The sequence below is a fragment of the Marmota flaviventris genome, chromosome 14, assembly GCF_047511675.1.
Source record: "Marmota flaviventris isolate mMarFla1 chromosome 14, mMarFla1.hap1, whole genome shotgun sequence".
Lineage (NCBI taxonomy): Eukaryota > Metazoa > Chordata > Mammalia > Rodentia > Sciuridae > Marmota > Marmota flaviventris.
The window spans coordinates 53,721,840-53,733,682 of NC_092511.1; the positions used below are offsets into that span (position 1 = coordinate 53,721,840).

Consider the following 11,843-nt stretch of genomic DNA (forward strand, 5'->3'; position numbering starts at 1 on the left):
AAGTGACTTATAGAATTTTAAAGGAACGTGCTTGGTATATTGTGTGGGTTCATTTCTTATGGTCTTTACTGCCTCTGATCCTAGAAGATTTTCCTGAGGCTCAACTGAGCAGTAGGTCCTTTTTTTTTTTTTGGTACTGGAGATTGAATCCATCCAGTGTTGCTCTACTGCTGAACTATGTTCCCAGCCTATTTTATTATTTATTTAAAAATTTGAGATAGGATCTCATTAAATTTCTGAGGCTGGTCTTGAACTTGTGATCCTCCTGCCTCAGCATCCTGAGTTGCTGGGGATTATAGGTGTGTGCCCTGCTGAACAGCAGTTTCTTAATATCTGAGTGTTTTTGATTAAAAGAAACGTTAAACCTATCTGTTATCTTCTCCATTCATTACCTTTGGGGTTAGAAAGTTCTCTATTACAATCTTTCAAAATCAGTTAAATATCCACTTAAAACCTTCGTAGTTTTAAAATTATGTCTTTAAAAATATTTAAGGGTGTAACATATCTGGAAGTGTTTTTTTTTTTCCACTTATGGTGCATAGTGAGTATTCAATATTTTAATTTTCTTCAATCTAAGAGCTAATCTTTTATTATTTGTTCTTTTTAGATATACATGACAGTACAGTGTATTTTGACACTTTATATATACCTGGAGTTTCACTTATTCTAATTAGGATCCCATTTTTTTTGGAGGGGGTACCGGGAATTGAACCCAGGGGCACTCAACCACTGAGCCACATCCTCAGCCATTTTTTGCATTTTACTTAGAGACAGGGTCTCACTGAGTTGCTTAGTGCCTCACTGTTACTGAGGCTGACTTTGAACTTGAGATCCTCTTGCCTCAGCCTCCCGAGCCTCTGGGATTACAGGCATGCACTGCTACGTGCGCCCAGTTTAGGATCCTATTCTTGTGGTTGAACATGATGTGGAATTATACTGGTTGTGTATTCATATATGAACATAGGAAAGTTCTGTCTGATTCATTCTACCATCTTATTTCCATTCCTCATCCTTTCCTTCATTCCCCTTTGTCTAATCCAAAGTACTTCTATTCTTCCCTCTCTTCCACCATATTGTGCGTTAGCATCTGTATATCAGAGAGAATATTCAGCTTTTGTTTTTTTGGGATTGGCTTATTTCACTTAGCATGATAGTCTCCAGATCTATCCATTTACTGGCAAATGCCATAATTTCTTTATGGCTGAGTAATACTACATTGCATATATATACCATATTTTCTTTATTCATTCATCTGTTGAAGGGCACCTACGTTGGTTCCATAGCTTAGCTATTGTGTATTGAGCTGCTATAAACATTGATGTGGCTGTGTCACTGGAGTATGAAGTTTTTTGGGTATATGCCAAGGAATGTGATAACTGGGTCAAATGGTGGTTCTATTCCAAGTTTTCTGAGGAATCTCCCTACTGCTTTCCAGAGTGATTGCACCAATTTGCAGTCCCACCAGCAATGTATGAATGTACCTTTCCCCCCACATCCTCACCAACACTTATTGTATTGCTTTTCTGACTGGAGTGAGATAGAATCTCAATGTAGTTTTTTTTTTTTTAATTTTGGTTGTAGATGAACACATACCTTTATTTACTTATTTTTATGTGGTGCTGACTACCGAACCCAGTGCCTCATGCATGCTAGGCAGGTGCTCTACCACTGAGCCATGACTTCAGCCCCTTCAATGTAGTATTTTTTGGATACCTGGGATTGAATTTGGGGACTCAACCACTGAGCCACATCCCCAGCCCTATTTTGTATTTTATTTAGAGACAGGGTCTCACTTGCTTTTGCTGAAGCTGGCTTTGAACTTATGATCCTCCTGCCTCAGCCTCCGGAGCCACTGGTATTACAGGCGGGCACCAGACCCTCAGTGTAGTTTTAAATTTGTATTTCTCTAATTGCTAGAGATGGTGAACATTTTTTTCATATATTTTTAACCAAGAATAAATACTTTTTAAGTATAAGTATGTCCCCAGTATTATATCAACTAAGCATCCTTATTTTGGAACCAAGACCATGTTTGGGATTGACAGTGACCACAGGATTATCCCTGACCCATGAGTGGGCAAAAGAACTGGTAGGGTTTTCATATGAGAAGAAGCTGATTCCTTTATAAATAAAATTTCAAGGGATGTGGGAGACAAATGGCCACCTTCTCGTTGCACCCTCACATGATCCTAACCTCCTCTTTGTATAAGAACAACAGTCATATAGGATCAGCACCCACCCCATGTTAATGAATTCCCATCTTGAAAGGCCCCATCTCCAAATACAGTCCCATTCTGAAACAAGGAAGGTTAAGGTTTCAACACAAAAAAAATTGTAGGGTAGGGAAACAATTCAGGACTTAAAACCAAGAAATAAAACCCAAAACCAATCCAGGTGGTGAACTGCAAAAGTCATTTCCCAGCCATTCACAGGTCTAAAAGTATTTTAACGCAGCGACTACAGACAGAATGGGTGCAACTTCCCCCCAAAAGTCACACCTGTTATTCAGTTTTAATTCAAAGTTGTCCAAACAGCCCACTGAAACTCAGAATTAAAGTATTCCTTTTGTTATTGATCTCTTATTTCCTGACCAGAACTCTTGAACTTAAAAAAAAAAAAAAAAAAAACCTGAGAGAAAGGGATCAGAGTATGTTGTGGTGATAAGTTTATTCTCATTATTTTTTACAGTGTAAGTGATTGCATCTTCATTGAAGAAAATTTAGAAAGTACAAAACAAAACAAAATTGCTTAAAATCATCCAAAACTCCATTACCAAGTAATACTTAGAATATATCCATCAGGATTGTTCCTCACTGCATATAATTGTATATACTCAAAAAAGGAACTATTGTGGCTTTGTGTGTAACCTGATCTTTTTCACATAACAGAATATCCTGAGCAATAGTCAAGAATAAGACACTGAAGGCTTGAGAGAAGAGGTTTATAATCATTTTGTGTATTTATTTAAATAATAGTTACACAGGTGTGCCTTCAAAATGTCAATCCATGGTGGAGAATAAAAATATGAAAACTCCCCTTCTCCTTTCCATTCCCACTCCTAACCCCCAAATGCTTCTGTCCAAGACGAAACATACGAATTAGGACTGTTTTGAAACATTTGAACATTTCTTCAAGTTTTGAACATTTCTTCAAGTATCTTGATCACTCAACATATTGGTTGTATTAGGACTGTGTTGGCTCATCTTGGTTGTTAACGTGCTTGGATTGAGAGGAAATTGGAAGAGCACACTTCTGAGGGTGTCTGTGAGGGTGTGTCACGAGGGTCAGTGAATAGAGGGGGGAGGCCCATCCTGAATGTGAGCAGCACCATCCAATGGGCTGGGGCCTGCATGGAACGGACAATGGAAGAAGGAGGAAGCCGCCCAGGCCTGCAAGCTGTATTCTGCTCAAGCGGGTTCTATTTTTTCTTTTTTTCTGTTGCTATTGTGCCATCCCCTGCGGATATCAGACTCCAGCCTCTTCAGACTTTGAACTTGAATTCGTGGCTGGGCGCAGTGCTGTAATCTCAGCTACTGGGGAGGCTGAGGCAGGAGGATTGCAAACTCAAGGCCAGTCTGCACAATGTATGGCCACTCTGTCTCAGAATAAAAACTAAAAATGGCTGGGGATGTAGCTCAGTGGTAGAGCATCCCTGGGTTCAACCCGTAGAACCACAAAGAAAAACAAAGAACTCAGACTCACACCAGCAACTGTCTGGGGAGCCTCCAGGCCTTCAGCCTCAGACTGGGGCTGTACCCTTGGGCCCCCTTGTTCTGAGATTTCCAGCTTCTTGGACTAAGCGGCTACTGGCTTCTCCAGCTCTTTCCGGCCTACAGACAGCCATTGATATCCAGCGTCTATCCATGTTAGTCATTTGAATAAATCTCCTTTTATGATTACACATACATTCTATGGATTCTGTTCCTTTAGAGAACTCTAATACAAGGACTGATTTTAGGTTTGCCTGATTGTCAGAGCTCCTTCTCAAAATGCTGGAGACATAGACTGTCTTAATAATGAATCCTTTCCAACTAAGTTAAACAGAAAAAAGAATTTACTGGAAGAATACACATGGGGTTGTAATAGTAATCATTCAATATGTTTATATTTGTTGTGGTGCTGGGGATCAAACCAGGGCCTATGTGAGGCAGATGTTCTAACATTTGAGTTACAATCCCAGTCCTGCATGCAATATTTTAAAAGTAAATGAATGCATTGATTCAGAGATAGACACTTAATGTGAGTTCAAGCCAATGAGTGCAGACTTGCCCCCTGACAACAGTGATTCAGGTAGGAAAGGAGGCAGGATTTAAGTTAGCCTAATAAGAGCGAAGTCAGACCTTTGCTCACTGGTTGGGGGGAGAACTCTTGTTTTTCTGATCAATGTATATGGATGTGAGGGCTGGAGCTACAGCAGCTACTCTGATACATTTGAAAAAAGCCAGATTTAGAATGATGCAGACATAAGGAGAGGGGAACTGATGGAAAAAAAAAATGCAGAGAAACAGAATCAGAGCCCTGATCCAACTATTCCTGAAGACCTCATTACCTCAGGTACAACAGTGGTTATTCGTGGGGGACAATTTTGCTTCTGAAAAGAAATTTAGCAGTATCCAAAAGCAGTTTTGGTTGTCACAGCTGGGTGGGAGTGCCTGACACATAGTGGATAGAAGCCAAGGACACTGCTAAATATTCTACAACATGTAGGTTAAGTACACTCCCCTGCAATAAGGAGTTTATCTGGTCCCAAATGTTTATCCGCCAAGGTTGGGAAACTAGGACTTAGAGGTTCGGTTAGATTCGAGTTTCTGTTTGGGCAAGGATTCTTTATGAGCGGAACCATGTGCTTCCCTTTACATCACAGCAGAATTGTTCTCTGGGTTCTTCAGGACTTTTGCATCCACAACTGCTGCTCTTCCCATACTCACCCCTCCTCCCTCCCAGTGAAGGACTCCCCACTCTGTCTCCCAAGCCAGGGACCACCTCCTTTCCTGCTCCGTCTACACCCTGGGCTCTGCTCCCTGAAGCATTTGAGGGGACTCTTGGGGTACGAGGGTGTGGGTGTGGCTCGGGGGTGTGGGTGTGGCTCGCGGGTGTGGGTGGGGCCCCGTGGGGCTGGAAGCACTTTGAAGGCAGGGACTCTGACTCTTATGCATCAGGACAGTGGGACACCATAGCTTCAGTACGTACTTGGTATATTAATAGATCAAGGACAAATGAATGACCCATGACTCTCATATCTGGGCTCCTCAGAGGCTGTGTCTCCTTCTTTGGGGACAGACATGAGTCAACACGACTGGATTTTGGCCAGGCCATTCTTTCCACTCTTCACCAGGATAAGAAGCAGCAAAAATAGTTGACTACATATACAAGGGGGATAGTATTCAGCCTTGAAAATGAAAAACAAAATCCTGTCATGGACTACAACATGGATGAACCTGGAAGACATTATGCCAAATGAAACAAGCCAGTCACGGAAAGATAAAAATACTGCAGGATTCTACTTGAATGAGGTACCTAAGGTACACTCTTAGAAGTGACAGTAGAGTGGTAGTTTTTTTGCCAGGGACCAGGGGAAGGAGGGAAATGGGTGTTGTTTAATGGGTCAGATTCAGTTTTGCAGGTTGAGAAAGTTCTAGAGACCAGTTGCACAACAATGTATATATTGATAACACGAGCGCACACTGAACAGTGGCTAAGGTGATAAATCTTACGTATTGTGTTTCTTAATCATAATTAAAAAATGTAATTAGTAAGAATTAAAAACAAAAAATCCTCCATGTGGGTTACACCCAAGGAGGCAGGACTCCTGGGGCTTCTCTCATCATTTTTGATTTATGAGGTTTTATCTGCTTGATTTAGAGGGTGACCTTGCCATCAAATTCTGGGACACCCTGTCCAGTTTCCGTGCTTTGCAACACCGCCAGTCCAGCCCGGGCCGTGGGTGTGGGCTCCTCTCTGCCACTCAGACGCACAGACATGGGAGGACAGGGAAAGGCCAGAGGTTGGCATGGGGCTTTGGTTCTCAGCTGGTGGGCAGACGCTAAAGCACCAGGGCCCAAATTCCACCCAGTGACATGCACAGTCTTCAGCAGAGCCCCCTGATTTTTAATTATGAGCCCCTTGAGGTGACTCCCTGCTCCTGAACATAGAGCTGCCCCTCAGTGTCCAGTTCCAAGTGCCTTCTGGGCCACAGGCAAATGGCTCGCTCCAGCTCTGCAAGGGGCCTTCACACCCAGTTTGTCACTCCTCCGGTCCCCCTCTGAGTCTGTCAACCAGTCAACCTTTACTGGGGCCTGTCAACCAGTTAGCACCTCTGCTGAACAGAAGGCCGGGAACAGAAGGGGCCCTGCTCCTCAATCCCACCTCAGGGAGCCAGTCTGGAGAACAAAGGAAAGCAACACGCCCTTCCTCCCTCTCTGCCTCCTTCTTGGCTCTCCTCTGAGAAACTGGCCTCAGAGCCGCTGTGGCACATCCAGGACCAACCAGGGAGAATAACTAGGCTCTTCCTCTCCTATTTTCCGTCGTCCCCCACTTCCTGTGAGGACTCCATGTTGGGCATTTTTTTTTTGGTTAGCAAAGATTAATATCACATCTCCATACTTTCTCTAACCCTCATTTCATGTTACTTTTATAACAAAGGTCAATTTACTTTGAAGACTTGATTATAGGCTTGAGGGGGGAAAAGACTTAAAAATCACGATATGCAGATGTGTGCTTTGTAAGACTAATTAGAAAACAGAGCTGAGAGGAGGCTGGGGGTGGAGCTCAGTGATAGAGTCCTGCATGAGGACTGCTGCCCACAGCCTTGGGTTCAACCCCTGGTTCTGCATTAAAATAAATAAATAAATAAATAATAAGGGAAATGAAGAAAAAGAAGAACCATCCACAACAATGTGCCTGTCTAGAGGTATTCTGAGCTCTGTCTGGGTTTCCCAGAAAGAAGAAACTGAAAGGGAGAGCTGAGGTGAGGGACAGGGGCCTAGGGGAGGGGATATGATGTGACCATTGCTGGGGGCAATTGGTTGACCCCTCAAAACTTAGCACGCTTTTTTTTTTTTTTTAATTTTTATTTGGTACCAGGGATTGAACCCAGGGGCACTTTACCACTGATCCACATCCTCAGGCCTTTTTATATTTATTAGAATCAGAGTCTCACTAAGTGGCTTAGGGCCTCACTAAGCTGCTGAGGCTGGCTTTGAACTCTCAATTCTCCCGCCTCAGCCTCCTGAGTTGCTGGGATTACGAGTGTGTGCCACTATGCCCAGCCAAAGTGCTGGTTTTAATTCCCAGCCCACACAGAGCCCTGCACTGTGTGAAATACCATGCTGGGAACTTTCAATGGGAGGGGTGGGGGAAGTACTTATCCACAGGCTGTTCAAAACCGCACTTCTGGGTCTTGATAGTATGAACTCTGAGCAAGAACATCATGGAGAAAACAGAGAAGAAAGACCAATGTGGACTGAGTTTGGTGCTGTAGGAACTGGTTGGAGTGAATTAAGAGATATGTGGGGCCAAGACTCTGAAATAGCATGCAAGAGGTATTTTGTTACACAAAACCAGGCATGTCTGGCAGTTCCTGGAGCCAGACACAGGTGTTACACCTTTTCTCATCTCTTCCTCTGGTCACCCAAGGAGGAAGTACCTTTATTATCCCCATTTTTATTTATTTAGTTTTAATCACTGAGCCACATTCCCCAGGCCTTTTTTGGTATTAGGGATCGAACTCAGGGGTACTCGACCATTGAGCAACATCCCTAGCCCTATTTTGTATTTTATTTAGAGACAAGGTCTCACTGAGTTGCTTAGCACCTTGCTTTTGCTGAGGCTGGCTTTGAACTCATAATCCTCTTGCCTCAGCCTCCCCAGCTGCTGGGATTATAAGTGTGCGCCACTGTGCCCGGGTCCCCAGGCCTTTTTATGTTTTATTTTGAGACAAGGTCTTGTTGAGTTGCAGTTTGTCCTCAAACTCGCCATCCTCTTGTCTCAGCCTCCCGAGTCACTGGGATTATAGGTGTGCACTTCTGTGCCTTGCTATTATCTACATTTTTGATGTTAGGAGAGTGAGGTTCAGAAAGGCTACATTTACCAAGGTGACCCAGTTAAACAGTGGCAGGTCCAGGATCTAAGCCCAAGCTGTCTGAATGCCCTCCGCTATGTCATTATATTTATTATTTGGGTTGCTTAGATTGATTATCTTTTTTTTGTTTTCTCTATTTAAACTTCCCTACTGTCAGCTGCATTTTAAGTTGGCCAAAGACGCCCCCTGTCATATGCTTCCCAGCCCCATATATGGGATCAGATATAAAAAAAGTTTCCCTTCAGGATTCCAAGCCATCACCTGATTGGCCCAGCCCAGATGGCCTGATCATTCATGAACCAATGGCTTGTGATCAGGGAAATGGAATGGGCCAATGGGCCTAAGTCAGGGTCCACCCTGGTGGGATTCACTTACATGGTGAAGGGAGGACCCATGGAGACATGGAAACCTGGGTTCTCCTGGGAAACAGGGAGTGGGGAATGGATGCTGGGTAGACATAGATATCCCTTGGTCATTTGAACATCCTTTCTCCTTCCTATTTTCCTTCTCTGGACTGAACACAGGGCCATTCTACCATGGAACTACATCTTCAGCCCCTTTTTAAATTTTGAGACAGGTTCACTCTGAGTTGCCCAGTCTGGCCTTGAACTTGTGATCCTCCTCCTCAGCCTTCTGAGTGGCTGAGATTATAGGTGTGGGCTTCTGGGCCTAGCTTCTTTCTGTATTTATCTATCTAATCTATCTCACAAAAACAGACTACACTGTATCTACTATTTGTACTTCCTTTTCTTGCCTAACAACACGTCATGACTATTTCTCTATAATCAATATGTAAAACACAATTCTCTAAGTAGTTATATGGAATCCTATTGCTTGATTTATCATAGTGTATGAAATTCCTAATTTCAAATATTTAAGTACTTTTTTTCACCATTAAAAATGCTTACCTTCACTCACATCCCTCATGATTTTTTTTAGAATAGAAATGAAGTGATCAGTGTTAGAAGTGATTATTGGCTCAAAAGAGAATGCGTATTTTAAGATTTTAAATGTACTTTTCCAAATTTTTGTTCAGAAATATTGTGTTACATTTTATTTTTACAGTGATATGTGAGAAGGTGTCCATCCATTTTAAAAGTGTATCTGATGGGACAACTTAATGTTTTAATTTGTGCTTCTTGATTAATAAAGTTAGATATTACTTATATATACATAGATCATTCATTTTCCTTCTTTTGGCTCATGTGTCAGTCAGCGTTTGTTGCTGGGACAAACTGCCTGTAATCTCAGCAGCTCAGGAGGCAGAAGTAGGAGGAATGTGAGTTCAAAGCCAGCCTCAGCAACTTAGGGAGACCCTGTATCAAAAAAAAAAAAAAAAGGCTAGAGATGTGGCTCAGTGATTAAGTGCCTCTGGGTTCTATCCCTGGTACCCAAACAAGACAAAACAACAACAAAAAAACCAAACCAAACCAAACCAAAAAACCCCCAAACAACAACAGCAGCAGCAGCAGCAGCAGCAATAACAACCAAACAAAGATTTACTTTGGCTCATGGTTGCAGAGTTTCAGTGTATGGTCACCTGGCTCCATTTCTGTGCAACATGGCAGAAGGGAATGGCAGAGAAAAGCTACTTAGCTCATGGCAGCCAGGATGCAGAGAGAAAGAGAGCACCAGCGAGTGAGAGCAAGCCCTAGTCACCTACTTCCTCCAAGTAGGTCCAATCTCCTACGGTTTCCATCACCTACCAATAATGCCATATTTTCAATCCAATGGACTAATCCACTGATGAGGTCAGAGCCCTCCTGATCTAATTCCTTCCCAAGAGCCCTGCCTCTGAACACTGCTGCATTGGGGGACAAGCCTTTAACACAGGAACCTTTGGGGGAACCTTCCAGATTCAAACCATAACATCTTGTTTGCTTGCTTCTCTGGAGTGTGTCTTTTCTCCAGGAAAGAGGACTTTGTATGTTAAGAACATCCACCTCTATGTTGTAATTATTTCTCCTATTTGTGCTTTTAATTTTACTTAATTTCTTTGACCTACAAAATGAAAAAAAAATTGTATGATCATGTATATCAATTTTATCTTTCATGGTTCTTTTTTTAAATGCTAATTGGCACATTTGCTTTATTTATTTATTTTTAAAACAAACTGGGTTTTTTAATTTCTTTCCTTTTTGTTCATTCCATCACATTGAAAAGGAGAAAAACCAAAATGGTTTTGAATTCACTCAATATTTTGGACTCCTCAGATGAACAGAACATTGTACACACACTTGGAACAGAGAGAGAGGTAAGTGGACTCTCACAGGGCCACACGTACCAGATCAAAAAACTGGGATACAGTGCAAGAATTTTTCCCCAAATGATTGGATCATCATAACCAAAAATTCGCCATCACAACACCAAGGAACAAAAAATGTTTAAGCCACACTTGGGATCTTTCCTGCTTTTTTTTTTTTTTTTTTAAATGTTTGCCACACAGAAAGAGGGCTAGTGGGCGGGAGAGGACAGACTCACAGACGTGAGCAGGACAGGAAGGGAAACTTCAGAGTGGATTTGAGAGAGGGCAGGAGAGACACGGCTCAGGAGAGAGGAGGGTGGGGACGTGGAAAGCCATTTCCTAGAATTCAGGCATGTTCCTGGTTAGCCTCCCGTTCTTCCTGACCCTCCCTCATCCTGAGGGCCACTGTCCTTAGGTTTGGGTCATCAACAGTTTCTATCTTCTCTGGAGCTTAGCTGCTCTCGGCCGTCTCCGTTGGAGGCTGGGCTGTTGCCTCGAGGGCAGTGTCCTCTGCAGCAGGGGTGGTGGCAGCAGCAGCAGTGACAGCAGCAGGCACATCGGCTGGTTGTGGCTCCTCCTTAGCGGGCACGACTTCGGCCCTGGAGGACGGCGAGTTGTGGGTGGACAACTCCGCTTTAGCGGAGCCGGCCATCTCCTCCGAGGGGGCAGGAGCCTGGGTGGCTGCCTGCTCGGGGGCACCTTCGGGGGCGCCCTCCGCTTGCTTCTCCTCGGAAGGGGGGTCTCCTGCTTTGCCGGGCTCCTCGGCCTCGGGGCCAGTGGCCGGGGCAGCTTGGGCAGCCGGGCCTTGTGCCTCCTCCGTCCCCACCCCGTCGGCAGCGAGGGCTCCCTCCTCCTTCTCCTCGGCTTTGGCCTCAGCAGCTTGGGCATCGCCCTTCTTCTCTCCTCTGAGCCTTTTCCTTGTTATGTACCCACGGAAGCAAGCCTGAATCTTGGTCGCGGCCCTCTGAGCTCTGTCTTCTGGTTTGATTCTGTCTTGTTCAATCTTTTGGTCCTCAGCATTTTTTCCCACCGGTTTGGTTCTCAGACAGGACAGCATGCTGGTATCGTCCCTTGCCTTCTTCCTGCCTTCTCTCCTTTCCTCCTCTCTCTTATTCCTGCCCCCTCCACCTCTCTTCTAGCTCGCTTGCTCACTCTCTCTCTCCCGTTAGGGCTCCCTCCCTCCCTCCCTCCCTCCCTCTCTCTCTCCCCCCTCCCTCCCTCTCTCTCTCCCCCTCACACACCCCAGGGCAGTTAGCAGCAACTGTTAGGTCCACAGCTACAGCTCATCGCACATGCGCGCTCTCTCTCCCTCTCTCTTCCTCCCTCCCTCCCTCCCTTCTCTCTCTTTTCTCTTCTTTTCCCTTTTCTCCATCCGCCCCAGATCCCTGCTTTTTCTTCTCTCCTTTTTCTCTTTCTCAGAATTGTTCACTAGCTTTCAATGACTAATTTCTTTCGTGGTTCTTATCTTTGATATTGTGTCTGTAAGGGCTTTAATTTTTTTTTTTCCTTTTGGTACCA

The 11,843-nt window shown here is 44.0% G+C and overlaps 1 pseudogene; it reads right to left on the minus strand.

Annotated features, from left to right (window-relative positions):
- Positions 1-10,776: 10,776 nt before the first annotated feature.
- LOC114091809 (neuromodulin pseudogene) lies at positions 10,777-11,382 on the minus strand (annotated as a pseudogene).
- Between the last annotated feature and the right edge of the window lie 461 nt (positions 11,383-11,843).